The sequence below is a fragment of the Hetaerina americana genome, unplaced genomic scaffold, assembly GCF_022747635.1.
Source record: "Hetaerina americana unplaced genomic scaffold, ioHetAmer1.1.p SCAF_21, whole genome shotgun sequence".
NCBI lineage: Eukaryota > Metazoa > Arthropoda > Insecta > Odonata > Calopterygidae > Hetaerina > Hetaerina americana.
Window position 1 is genome coordinate 8,073,289 of NW_027286775.1, and position 13,430 is coordinate 8,086,718.

The 13,430-nt window shown below is 43.5% G+C and overlaps 1 protein-coding gene across 1 annotated transcript in view; it reads right to left on the bottom strand.

The window, feature by feature from the left end:
- The window catches only part of Cht7 (chitinase 7), a 174,136-nt gene that overhangs the window by 34,962 nt on the left and 125,744 nt on the right, over nt 1-13,430 (bottom strand). The gene's annotated exons all lie outside the window — the stretch shown is intronic.

The window sequence follows — 13,430 nt, forward strand, 5'->3', positions numbered from 1 at the left end:
TAGCTCGGAGAGAGAGAACCTTCCTTCAACACCGCCTCGCGTCGTAGAATACCAATGAATCGCATGTCGTGCGGCCAAAAAGACCATGATTTTTCATGATTGCACGTGACTGTGGGTTCAGAGGAATGAGTCTCAAGAAAAAGAATTCATTTCGTCCCCAGGACAAAGAGAACGATTTCTTCCGCTGAATATGGCCCATTAAAAAAAAAAGATTTTTCATTCTGTGGCCTCCACAATAAAGAAAATATATCCGTAGCAAATTCAGGGCTTTAGGATCGCGAACGGGAAGAATAATCAAGAATCAGATGCCTTAGCGGAGGCTTATCAAGATTTTCCTTTCATCTCTACCGTCTTACAGAAATTCTTTTGCAGCAATCAGACTGCGGCGTACGTCCGAGAGGTTTACCATGCTACACTTCGCTCGCTTCATTATCTCGGAGGTCGTGAGAAATGGAGCCAGCCGATTGAAGAGGGGAAGGATGATTCATTGAACGATGTTCGAATATCGCAAGCCTCGCTTTAAGAAACGACTGAAATCATCCATCCGGGTGCACTTTCTTCACCCGCGATTAGAACAACATCCCTCGTCTACCCGCGAGATGATGAATGCAGTAGGGGGTGGCAGGCCGGGAGCGAGAACTCTGCTTGTATCTCCACGGGCCAAATACTGGGGAAACACCATGCAGTGTGATTCTCTGAGTACCATAAATGAAAACATAAATATGGCAAATGGAAAGTGACTAACCAACCCGATTCTGAATATTTTCACTTCTCTAACAGCTCAAGAGTAATGCCTTTCAACTTCTTTTTACTAAAATACCGAATTTGGTCAATTTTTTATCCTCCGATTGCTACATTTATCTTTTCTTTCATAAATTAAAAAATGTCAACAATTGAGTAAGGTTAAGTCATTATCGTGTACGTAAAAACATGTGTGGGCTTAACTTGAAAAAAAATTGAATGTTCGTTATTTACGGTTAAATCAAGGGTATGCTAAATGAGTGCAAATGAATCATACGACATTTTCATTTGATATCGATCCTTTGCCCTTGAAAAGAGAGCCAATTGCTCCGTTGTAGTAAATTACAATTACAACATTCATTTGGAAGCCATACCCTGCGCTTTGACATTTTTAAACAGAAAAAAGACTATCTTCATTTAAGATTTATTTGATAAACTCTCATGGAGCATTGAGTCAATGCCTCTGCCGTGTGGCAATCATGCCGAGTAGGTCCAGATGACAGAATACGACACCAACATCGCAGGAGATAATTAGAATTGGCAGCGTAAATATTTTGTCGATTTCCTGCATGCTATTTTTTTATTTAATCGCCTCTTTACCATTTTAACGCGGCACTCTAGGAGAAAAGCCAGAGATAAATGGGAGGTTGGGAACATTATGACCCACGTTTACGAGTAATCCTCAATCGCAAATGGTTTCTGCAGGTGCGTGATAAAAATTGCACGCGAGCATCGCTTTCGGCGTCGCAAATGGGAAGCGCCATGGCCAGCGAGCGTATTCCTCCCACGAATCGCACCCCCTCCCTCCCTCACGCACGCACGCACGCGCGCGCTGCCCACGAATGCGGATCCACCTCCTCTCGTGGGTAAGACACGCGTGGCGTGACGTAACTTTGTTACCAAAGTCGAAGATTTGTAACTCTCGGGCATTGTTACGCAGGAGAGTAGCAACGGACAATCGAAGACATCCGAAACCGATATGGGAATCATAGTTAAACAGGACGGCGGGGCTACGATTTTCAACTTTGCAGAAAAAGGGAGCGATAATGCTCCGGTTGTTTGTAAGTATTGAAATCACGCAAGGGAATGTGTAAATAACCATCGATGGCTTTAAAAATGAAGAAAAGAAAATACCTCAAGAAACTAATAATTCATTTTCAAAGTGTTTCGACTGACTTTGATTATTGAATAAGAAGATTATTACTATTAATTGAAAAGCTTCCTTCAGAATGTGCAAGATGATGAACTGATTATCGACACAGCTGTCATGAATGTCGCATCTTCATAGTTTTTCCAACGAATGGTCCCCGAAGCTTTCGGTCTTTTTGACTCCGAATCTCGAACTCTTGCGATTCTTTAAGAGAACTCCATCTCAAATCCAAGGGAATCGATTTTCTGGTGAGTGGAACGTCTCCGAAAGCAGAAGTATTTCACAAAATCACCCCCCCACCCCTCTTCACGTGGGAATCACACCCGCACGCCTTAGGGCCTAGCATGAGGTGGGCTCCATCCTAAATACACAAGAAACAATCTTCAGGTTGATAACTGCGATGGTGGTGAATCAAAAATTAGAGCGGAGGGCCAGATGCCATTTGTAACGGGCTTCTGGCCCTTGGGGTCATTTGGTCCCAAAGCGCTCAAGACGTAGAGAATTCGCAAAGAGCAGATAGGAAGGTGGCACAGAGTAGAACAGCATGAAAGAGCGATAAATGAAAAACGAACGATAGAATATAGAGGATGTTTTGGAAATTACATTGAAGTGTGCGTGATAAAATTGATCTCTCGGAATCACAAGCCCAAAAAGCAGGCCTTCGTCCCAATCTCCGAAGTGAACATTTTTTATGATAAACCTCTAAAATGGGCGCGTGAAAGGGAAGAAAAATCTGGGAAATATTTTCAGCACGGAAGAGAATGAGGGAGCAGTACGAGCAGTCTTGAACGTTTCAGTGGGGGTATCTACCTCTGGTGGCATCGGGAAAGGGTGGCGGGGAAGAGCGCTGCTGGGGCGGCCGCGTAGACCGGGTGGGGGGGGGGAGTGTCTTCCATCTTGACATGCATATGTATAAGGGGAAGGGAAATGGAGAGAATATTTTCGAATCGCAAAGCGACCATTTGGTTCGAGAGTTTTCCTGCACATCCTCATATGGCCTCTCGGAGAGAAGCGATCGAGTTATGCGGGAATGGATGGATGTGGGAGGAAGCCAGCCTAGATAATCGTAAATAGTCATCATATGTCTTTTTTAGTAAACTGAGAAAAAGCACTTTTGGACATGGGCAACATTTGATTTCTCGTCTCAACTGGGTGTGCCGGCATAAATTAATGATAACTTGGGGCGGATTCTGGTGATTCGGACCTCGAGCTAACGTCGGATACTCCTTCAAACCCGTTAAGAAGCCGCGGCTTGCCATTGTTTTCTTCCAAAGAAACTGCGGGAGATGCCGCAACAGTAATTTTTAACGGAGTCATCCGCTAATGTGCATTTCAATGCAACAATTTCAGAGTGTATAAATCATTCGCCTTGACTGGGATTCGAACCCAGATCCCTCAATATCCCGTCGAGTGCTTTAGCCACTTAAGATATCGAGGCTCGGTAGCTTAAGTGGCTAAAGCACTCGACCGGATATTGAGGGATCTGGGTTCGAATCCCAGTCAAGGCGAATGATTTTTACACTCTGAAATTGTTGCATTGTTCTCTTGTTGACAACCCCATCCTTGTCGCCCCGGGCTGTCTGTCGTCTGGGTAAGGGTTTGTGGCGCGGCAGAGGGCGTGCTGCGACACCAGCCGCCTTTCTTTCGGCCGACGCCGATTCGGAGAGGCCCGCGCGTGGTTCCCGGGGGTGGGGTGGGGAGGGGAGGGTCCCAGCGAGTGCCATGCGACGACGCGGAGAAAGCGAAGCAAGCGGAAAAGCGACTCCACGGGAGAAGATTTCCAATTAGTCGCGGAAGAGCTTTGTCCTCCCCGCCCCCACTTCCTCCCCCTCTCTCCCCCACCCCCGACGAAATCCATCTCCACGACGGAAAGCGGAGAGAGCAAGGCGGGACACCGGCAATCTAACGCGCCATCCACGGTGGAATGTCAAATGGGCTCTGGAGTGCCTGAACCTGATTCATTGCTCATCAAAATGCTAACGGTAAAGAGTGTCGCGTTCCTCTATTCTGAGGGAGTTAACAACACTGATAACTTGTCGAGATACACTCGTCTAAACGACAAAGAAATATTAGAAATAATCAGAGCACAGCTACAACATGGGAAATAAATTTATCTATTTTCTCATTTACAAGACCAAGAAAAAAGTGCTTTAGATGGTCCAACTATTTTCACTTTGGTTGCAGATGTTGATCCTTCTAATTGTTCTGGCAACTCTTGCTCAGCCATAATGTGCCCAGAAATCGTTATTCGTTAAAAAATAACATCTTAGTTAACTCAAGAACAGATCCCAATCACTGCTTTTAGGTGGAAATCCATCCCTGGCGTGCAAAAGAGGAAATATAGCGGGAGAAAATGTTTCCGTGTGAGGTGTCCCTCGTCGTCAAGGGTGAGTGAGGAGAGCAAAGTGCTCAGGCCGTAATAAATAGTCTTTGTTTGCAGGAATATCATGGGAACGGGAGTGAGGCCTTGAGGAAAAAATTCCAAATATACGCGAGAGGCCGGAGGTTATCAAACAAGAACCGCCAGAGTGAGGACACGAATGCGTCCTCGTAAACAAGTTGTTCCGTCAACCAGAAGGAAACAAATGCCACGGTGACGTTGGCGACAACAAGTGTAACAGTCACGACTCTTGAATCTCTAAGAAATAAGCAATGCACTTTTTTCCCCAATCCTTCGCGTCCGAAGATGATTGAGTGGTGACTGAAAGAATTGATGGTGAAATGGTGCCTTGCGGTCGCAAATCGAGAACCCACACGACTGCGTCACCTCGAAGAGTTTTATTGGAGAACGTCTTGAGTGAAATTCGCGGAATATGAAGCAAAGTTTTGAGTGACAGCGCAGGAAATAAGACATGAGACACTTGAAGAGGTGAGGATTTCGTATTCGATGTAAATAGGCAGTGCAAGATACGACGCTTAAGACAATTCTCTAAATACCTCTCTAAAGTACTGCACTCAAGGAGAAACAAAATAATCCTTTAAAGATGAGCATTTTAATGATAAAAATGTTTTCAAAAAGAATTGACGTAGTCAAACTATCGGAGGCAGACATGGGAATGCTTGTCTTTTGATGAGAAATGATCGGAAGAATGAACTGGTAGTCACACAAAGACTAGAGTCAGGAATAAATATACCTGAGCCAATGTAATAATATTTTAAAGTTCATATTTGATTGATGTGCGAGGCCAATCATACAACGGCGGAAAACGATGCGCGAAAAACCAGATAAGAGGAAACCGATTCCGTTTGAAAAATTCTTGATCACGAAAAAGAGAGGAGATTAGACAATAGGGCTGTGTTTATTGTCGCTTTCAAATCAGATTAGAGCGGCATAACTCAAATAAATATTATTTTAAAAACTTTTACGCATTTTACGTGTATATTTACATTGATTTTAATGATGATTGATTCCTTATTTTTACAATAATCACTATTAAGTCATTACTAATTTGGTGAAAGGCTGTCTATGCTTGGGATGGCGTTTTCCCGAGAACTTCCGAGATATCCAACACTTTCTCTCTTAGCTGAGTCTAGAGTTTGCTCTCGGGAGTGGCATGCCTCTAGAATGAAGTCCCTCCTCGGAGAGCCGGTCGGCCTCTTCCTTTCCCTCGCCTACGGCACCCTTCCTGGCGTCACAGCAGCGGGCACCACCCCCCTCCCTACCTCACAATACTTGTCTCGATCCCTGTAGCTGCAAGCCGCCACCGTTTCTTTTCTCAGGGGCTCCTCACTATAACTAGCGCCCCCAGTTCCCGATTTGATCTGGGAGCAAAATCGCAAAGGACTTCTGGAACATATACAAGTTTCCTTATCACGTATCATCGTGCCGGGTTCCCTTGCTCTGCCCAACGAGCAAGAATAACTATTGGTTTCACGTTTTTTACAATAGAGTCAAAACATTTTCCCATATAAATGCGGTGTACGAAATAATAATTAGGGACCATAACAGGTGCTAAGCTATTGGTCAGCAGTTATCCGCAGGTTTGAAGTGCAGCTTATTTCCTGGGCAAGTCGAGATTTTACATTTTTGGAATTGTGAAAGGTTGGGAGATTTACTGAAGTAAATGAATTTGAAGAGATTACGTAGCGACACCAACCATCGCTGCATGATAATACCAGCTCTTGCGTTGGTTTGCAGTAAGCTTCCGCGATCTCTTATTTATGAAACTTTATCTTGGACTGATCATTCAATTGCTATCTGCAGAAAAATAACTTATCCCTGCATTCACTGGTAAGGTTAAAGCGCATTGCTCCCCCTCCTTAAAAATGCTTCTTGTATCCTCTCTTCCCATAATTTCTACAGAATACTTTCCAACCACACATCTAAATATTGGTACAAAAATTTCCTCCTCTCCTTCTCTCCATCCACAACAACATTTAAGAGAGCACTTCACAAGTTCATTTTCCTTAGGCATTACAAAACTTAATCAGTATAACTTCCCTTATATCACTAAGCCTCTATTCAGATCACTGCTTCTACTTTTTCTTTTGTCATCTCACGCAGTATTATTTTGCATTATTATTTTTAGTTAATTTTATGTTTCTCATTACTCTTCATGGGTCGTTTAATATAATTTAATTTCTTCATTTCAATTTCAGTAACTTAATAATATGTATACTATGTAAAAATGATTGCTACAATGTATATGCATCTTTCCTATAATTAATAGGGTGTTCGTAGGTTTTTCACACCCCCCTTCTCTTCGTGGGTGTTTTCCTGTGTAGGTTTTTACTAGTTGAGCAATGCCACGCTCTCCCTAGCTTTTCCCACAAACCTCATTCTTTGCTTAGACTTTCCCTATTTTATTGTTCACTGTCATTTACTTTGAGTATGTGTAGGTGTATACTTAATTTATATATACATGTATATGTATATATATATATATATATATATATTAAAATGTGCGAATCTATTCATAATGTATTTCTAAGCTTAATGTATTTTTTTGTATTTTCATTTTAATATATATATATATATATATATATATATATATATATATATATATATATATATATATTAAAATGTGCGAATCTATGCATAATGTATTTCTGTCTGTCTATAAGTATTTATTTGTATGCATGTAACTACAAGTTTAATGCCTAATATAATATGTATACAACGATGGGTTAAATTGAAGAAGGGACCATTTGGTCTCAATTTCACCCGAATAAAGACCTCTATGTATCTATCTATCTGTCTCTTGGTCTTCTTACCATACCACCGTTCACTCGCAGCTGATATAGCTCTTCCCCGAATCGTCTCTGTCCATGGCTTTCCTCTGAGAACACCAATTATATGAACATATACATATAAGCATTAATCCTCTCCTTCTGGCCTTCCAATGACTTTTATCTTCACCCCAATTGGAATGATTTTTAATTAGACAATCGCTCCATCAATTTTGTTCCCTCAGCGGCTAAAACTGTCTCTAAAGAATAAGATCGCCTCATTTGGGTGGAGTGTGTAGAATCGACTTTATTTCCTTCACAAACAAAAAATGAGCGCATGGTTCTTCAACTAGTAACATGAGGAAGTAGCATAGGTAAACGTGTAAAAGCGCACATATTTTATAAAGTGATAGGCATAATCTAAAATAATGTCCCGCGAAGTCGTTCTCCATCAGCAATGGCTGGAATGGATGCATTTTTTGCCCGAGTAATCAATACGAATGTTATTCCACTGCAGCCGCACGCATGGCCTCCCCGACTGTATCCGACGCAATGCATTCGAAATCGCAGAAACTAGTCAAATGTTTTTCTTCCAAGCACTTGCGTACCAACAAATTGACGAAAAATGGATATTATTATAATATTTTTAAACTTTCAAGAAAAACACAAACAGAACACCTTTCATGGTCCCTCAGTGTACCTGGTTCTTTGGACGTCGATCAATCGTCCTGCGTATTTTGTGGCCACCATCACTGGCGTCGCTGTAGAAGTCAAGGCGCTGAGCGACCGAAACATAAAGGTATCATGCAAACAATGCGGCAATCGAAGGCTCTAAGAGCGGCAACGTTGCTCCTCGTGGCCAAGAAATGGATCCCGTGGCGTGGAGGCACGGGAGGCAGGAGAAAGATCGGTCGGCGCCCCCCACCCAATCCCCCCTCTCGCCTCGCTCCCAAAGGGCCTACATTCAGGCGATCGAAAGGGGGTCCCCACTCCCTCCCCCCCCCCAGGTACTACTTATGCCCTCCCGCTCTCTCTCTCCTCACTCGTGGAAAGGGGGTCAGACCTCGGCATAGGGCACCGACCCTCCCACGCGTTCATTCCTACCGCCACCAGCCCTCCCACCCATACACACATATATCATGGTCGGAAAAATATATGAGCGAAAATTTCCCGCCCGCCTCCAAGGTTCAGAATTGATTTTTCAACCCTCCTTACGGTTTTAGAGCCGTGCCGCTATAATTTTCCTTCCCACAATTTCCAAGACGCGTGGTAAGCGTGCTTAAAATGTATCATTTCTCGCTGGAGGGTGCAATCGAGTGGTCGTCTGTCTTATTCCTGGGAGCGGGTCACTATGTCAGTCTAGATGGGATCCAGGATCAGACGTCGGACTCTAAGTAATGGAAGCCGCAAATATAGATTGACAAATACGTCATGGTATTCTTCATTTCGTTCGCCCATGACAAAGGGTAAAAACGTTTTATTGAGCACACGCACTAAAAATTTATTAATTACGAAAAAGCACAGCATTTATATGAATGTCCTAATTACAAACCACCATCGCAATGCACGTTGGTGCGTTTGTAAGTTTAAATGTACCAACATTGATAAATGAAGGAGCACTTTAAAATATAACGAAAATTGTCAAGCTACTTCATTTGAAAATTTACTCAAGAGCAAAATATACTTAAAATCTTCCCTCAAATTTAGTTTTACGGACTTAAACATCTATTAGCGTTTAATGCTCACATCTACAGAGAACCTCGCAAGCCACCCCAAAGACGTGTGCCGAGGAGTTTTGGGGCACTAGCTATACGTGAATAAATATGAGCGCTTACATGCATTTCGGAAGTATGTGCTTACTCATATACACATAAACAAATGCTAATCTACAACGGATTCCTATTAAAGATTAAGATTTCATGAAAAAAGAGTAATTATAAAGACTATGGCTTCAAGACGAAGCATTCTCACAGAAGAGAATAGGATTGTAATCTCGAAAAAGGAAAAATGACTGACAATGGCACAATCTTTATCGGAAAATGAAGAGAGATCTCTTTTAATCGTCAAATCGCGTTCGTAAATTCAAGTTTGGCAGCTAACAGTCCGAAAAGGAAGGCAATCGGAAGGAAAAGGAAGGGATTCTGTCTTAAGATGGGATGAAAACCAAGATCGCGCTCTCGATTAAGTGATATTTTAAAATTGGCCAATTAATCGAGCCCCGGGAAGTGAAATTTTAAGTCTTTAAAATTACACCCGTTTCATTACGCAAGCAAACAAAAAGAAAATTGTCGTAGATCTACTCCATCCACGATTTATCTCTTGAGACTGCGAAAGAAACTACATGAGCGTTCCGAAGAAGGGGTAACGAAAATGGAGCTATGGGATCGACTATCGAAAACACTCTTTTCCGAAAATAAAACTGTTACTACTTCCTAACGCGTATGGGTTCTTTAATTATGGCATTCGTTTCTTGCACTTTTCCATGTTCCTTCCCTCATCTAATTCCCGCTACCCTTGTGCCACCCGATCGATAATCCTGTAAAAGGTAGAGACTTCGGTCCAGGGCAGGTGTTCACTTGTGTCGCCCTTCAAGTCTCTATCCGCCTGTAATCGCATCCGCTCGAAGTCTTTTACCATTTCCAACTGCCGTCCATGCGTTGAAGTTTCCATGCCCAACTCCTCTCCGCTCCACATCCTCCTTCCCGATGGAATGTATACCCTTCACCCAACACGATATGGACACCACTTCTGTAACCTTTCAAAGAGTCAGCGATAACTACATTATGCAAACGTCCCGATTTATCTCGTTCAGGATATTTTCAAACTCGTGGGTTCCACTCGACTGAATGCCTTGGTACGCCAACAGCGCGAAACACCTCCGGAATATAAAAGGAAACTCCTTCGTTTTCGTAAATTCTGAAATCATATTTTGCAAGAACAAATGCAAATACAGAGAAACTTACGAAATATGAAACCTTTATTAAAGCCTGATTCCGGGTCACTCCTTTAAGGAGAAGTGGAGGGATATTTCTATCCGGAACCTCTCAATTCACGAAAACTCTTATCTCCGAGGGGAAAACATGATATAATGGACTCTGCGGTGAAAGAAGGTCAGGCTGCCATGTAATTGGCAATTCAAACTCGTAATCGAAAGTTTAACTCAAAACCCATAACCCAAGAAATCGTTCCAGATTTTCCGATGAGAATGGACTCAAGCCAGGCGTAGGGACTGCTTCTAAAAATACGTTTCAAGGTTAACAAACTGTCTCAGCAACTTTGTCTATCAAACGACAAAATTGAATTTAACCTAACAACATAGTTACACCGAAACAAAACTGAACTATGGAATTATTTAAGCTTTGTCATAGCTACCGACGAAAGCGTGACGGGTAAAACAAATATGAAATAGAATGACAGGGCTCCACACTGTTAGGATTTCTGAAGCAGCCTGTGGGTAACAGATGATTCTCCTCAATATCTTATTCTGAACGAGTAGTATTCACAATTTCAATCCACATATGTATAAAACCACTCTCGGAAAACAAAGTCTGCAATTTCCTTCCCTGAAATTCGCCAGAAGGTCCCATTTTCAATGCATTGGAAAATGGGGTCGTCTGTCGAATGGTCCCATCTTCAAGCTAGACGAGGGAAATTTGGCTCGTCATTCACTATATCCCGAATCCTAATTAATGACGAAACAAAATGTGATAACCTTATTTTGAAAGGAAAACAAATGATTTATTTTTGTTCACCTCGATTGGATTGGATCGTCAGATATTCCATATTTTCTGAATTAACTTAATTATAACGTTCACCTTGGCTGCTGATTTGAAGACCAGTCCGAGGAGTTAAGAGATGAGGATCGGAAGTTAATCGAAGCCGGGATATACGACATGTGGTCTTGGCAGTTTCAGGGTCGCGATGCGAAGTGGGTCTGTTGCCCAAGGGTCAGATGCACCATCCCAGCAACAATCGGGTGCCCCTCTTTCTTATGCCGCCCGCGTTTCACGGGCGCAGAGCGCTCGCCGGCCGACGAGGGGGCGACGACGGGTCAGAAACACGAGCGTGCGTCCGCCCCAGTCCCGCCCGCGGTGCGGCGCCTCCCACTCCGTCTCGCCCCCCTAAAGGAGCCGGGATCCGGCGCGGCGCCGGAGGGTAGGCCATCCTGGTCTATGGCAATCAGTTTCCGACTGACACCAGGAACGAACGAATTCCTGAGACGGTCGGCTCGCCGGGTTAAACTTTCTCTACTTAACCCACTATTTGAATGCATGCAGAGATGTCCATTGCTACAATTAATAGATCCCATAAAATTGCAATTGAAGAGATGCAAGCCTATTGAAAGGATAACTCCCTTTCAAAAGAATGGCGAAAGAAAATAAAATGCAATGAATGGTTTGATAACTAACGAAAATAATTTGGATGTAAATGTTTTACGTCCAATGCAAGAACAAGGCCGGTCGTGAGTGAGTTACTTTTTTCGAGTTCGCACAAAATATTATGACGCACATCCACATGAAATAATTACGAGCATTAAAATGTGTGATCGGGAAATACTTATTATAATCCCGTGGAATGATCATGACCAAATGTTTTACGTAAATGCAGGTCAAAACAAAAAAAACAGGTTCAAGGTAGATTATGTTTTAACTGGATTGCGTTCATCGAGGACATTTTACAATAAATAAATAATAAATACCCTCAGCACCAGATTGTTACCATTATATTCATATCCAAAGCACGGAATGTCATTCTTCATGAGTGACCTAGATGAATCCACCCAAGTCGTAGGCCTTCCATGGGGCACCGCCATCTAAACTATAGGAGACACACAACCGCACATTGCGGCGGCATCGGAGTAATGCCCTTGCGTAAGCCTCGCAGTCAAATGAAAGCTTCGGCATTCAATGGGGGAAACAAGGAAACCATCAAGTATTACTTGGTAACGCTTTTCACGGCGCCGAGCCTCCCGGGGGCCGTGCCACCCGATTGTTTAGCAGGGGGTACGCGGCCCCCCTTGCAACCGTCGGCCATGGCTCAAAAAACAGCCGCCTCCCATCCCTCGAAACAAATCATCAAAGAAAATCATGATATTTTCAAAATGATGAAATTACCACGTGAAACTGATTCTTCGCCAATCGATCGAATGCAAAATGGGGACTCGAACATTCCGCCAAAGGCAATTAACGGAGGGATACAATCGGTGACTCGGCGCTTTATAAGATTGCTTCGACGTCTCTTTGCGTTTCCTTTTTATTGCCTAAGTCTCCCTTGTCAAATTACCAAACGCTACGATTTTAAAGCTTCTTGTATAATGGATGTACAATGGGGTCATAAATGTTACATAGTGGCCGGAGATCGGTAATGTTTGAAGTGGTTCACGGGTGAACGCCAACGGAAGCAGTGCGAGGGGGAGGGGGAAGTGGAATGCCTCCGGGCCGTAATCAGAACGAGGAGGCGCTCGAGGAACAAAAGACATTCGCCCCGCGATGGGTACTCGCGCTCACTGAGGTGAAAGCGCTAGCCCCCCCCCCCCAATCCTTGCCCTTCCCCCCCCTATTGCATCCCCATCCCCGACACTGAAGTAGTAGTTTTGAGGGGAGGCAACCGACAGCTGAGGTCATTTGCGCCATAGGGGATGGACAGGAAAGGATGAAGGGTGGAGAGAAACCCGGCGTCGGCATTAGCCTACTCTTTACGAAAGGCGCCAAGGGGTCCGCCGCTTAACGTCCCATCCGACGGACGGCGTACTCACTCAAAGTGCCCTCCACAAAGCACCTCAAGTAGGGATGGAGATACCTCTGAAAAATATTCAACACCGCCGGGATTTGAACCCGCGCCCTCAGGGTGGGAAGCCAGTGCGTTAGCCCCCTCACCATCTCGATCCCCCCCGACACTGAAAGGTCGTCGATTAGCTCAAGATGACCTCACGGGAAGGCAAACAGAACGAAAGCATTGGTCAGCGAGTGGACTCTCTCCACGCTGCATCCACACCGAATGCCTAAAGATAATTAGAGAGCCTTAGCCTTACCTGAAGGCCCCCTGCCACAAACCCCCGGGATCAGTTTTCAGGGTATCATTATCAATATCTGAGAAAACTTTAATTGATTGGACAAAAATGACAAACTAGTTCGATTTGTCTGTTTGATGAGTAGTACACAAATAATATAATGAGCGACTTCACATTTTAGCCTTGACAGATTCTGTGTGACCCCCGGGAGTTTTAGAGATTCAACTTACATACAGGTACCTGCATTTGCTTAAGATTATTTCTTGTACTTGAAATCAAGATAACAAAAAGCTTTTAAAGGCAAATCAAAGACGGAGTCCTTGTTACATTTTTCAAACAAACCCAGCGTTATGTTTTTTC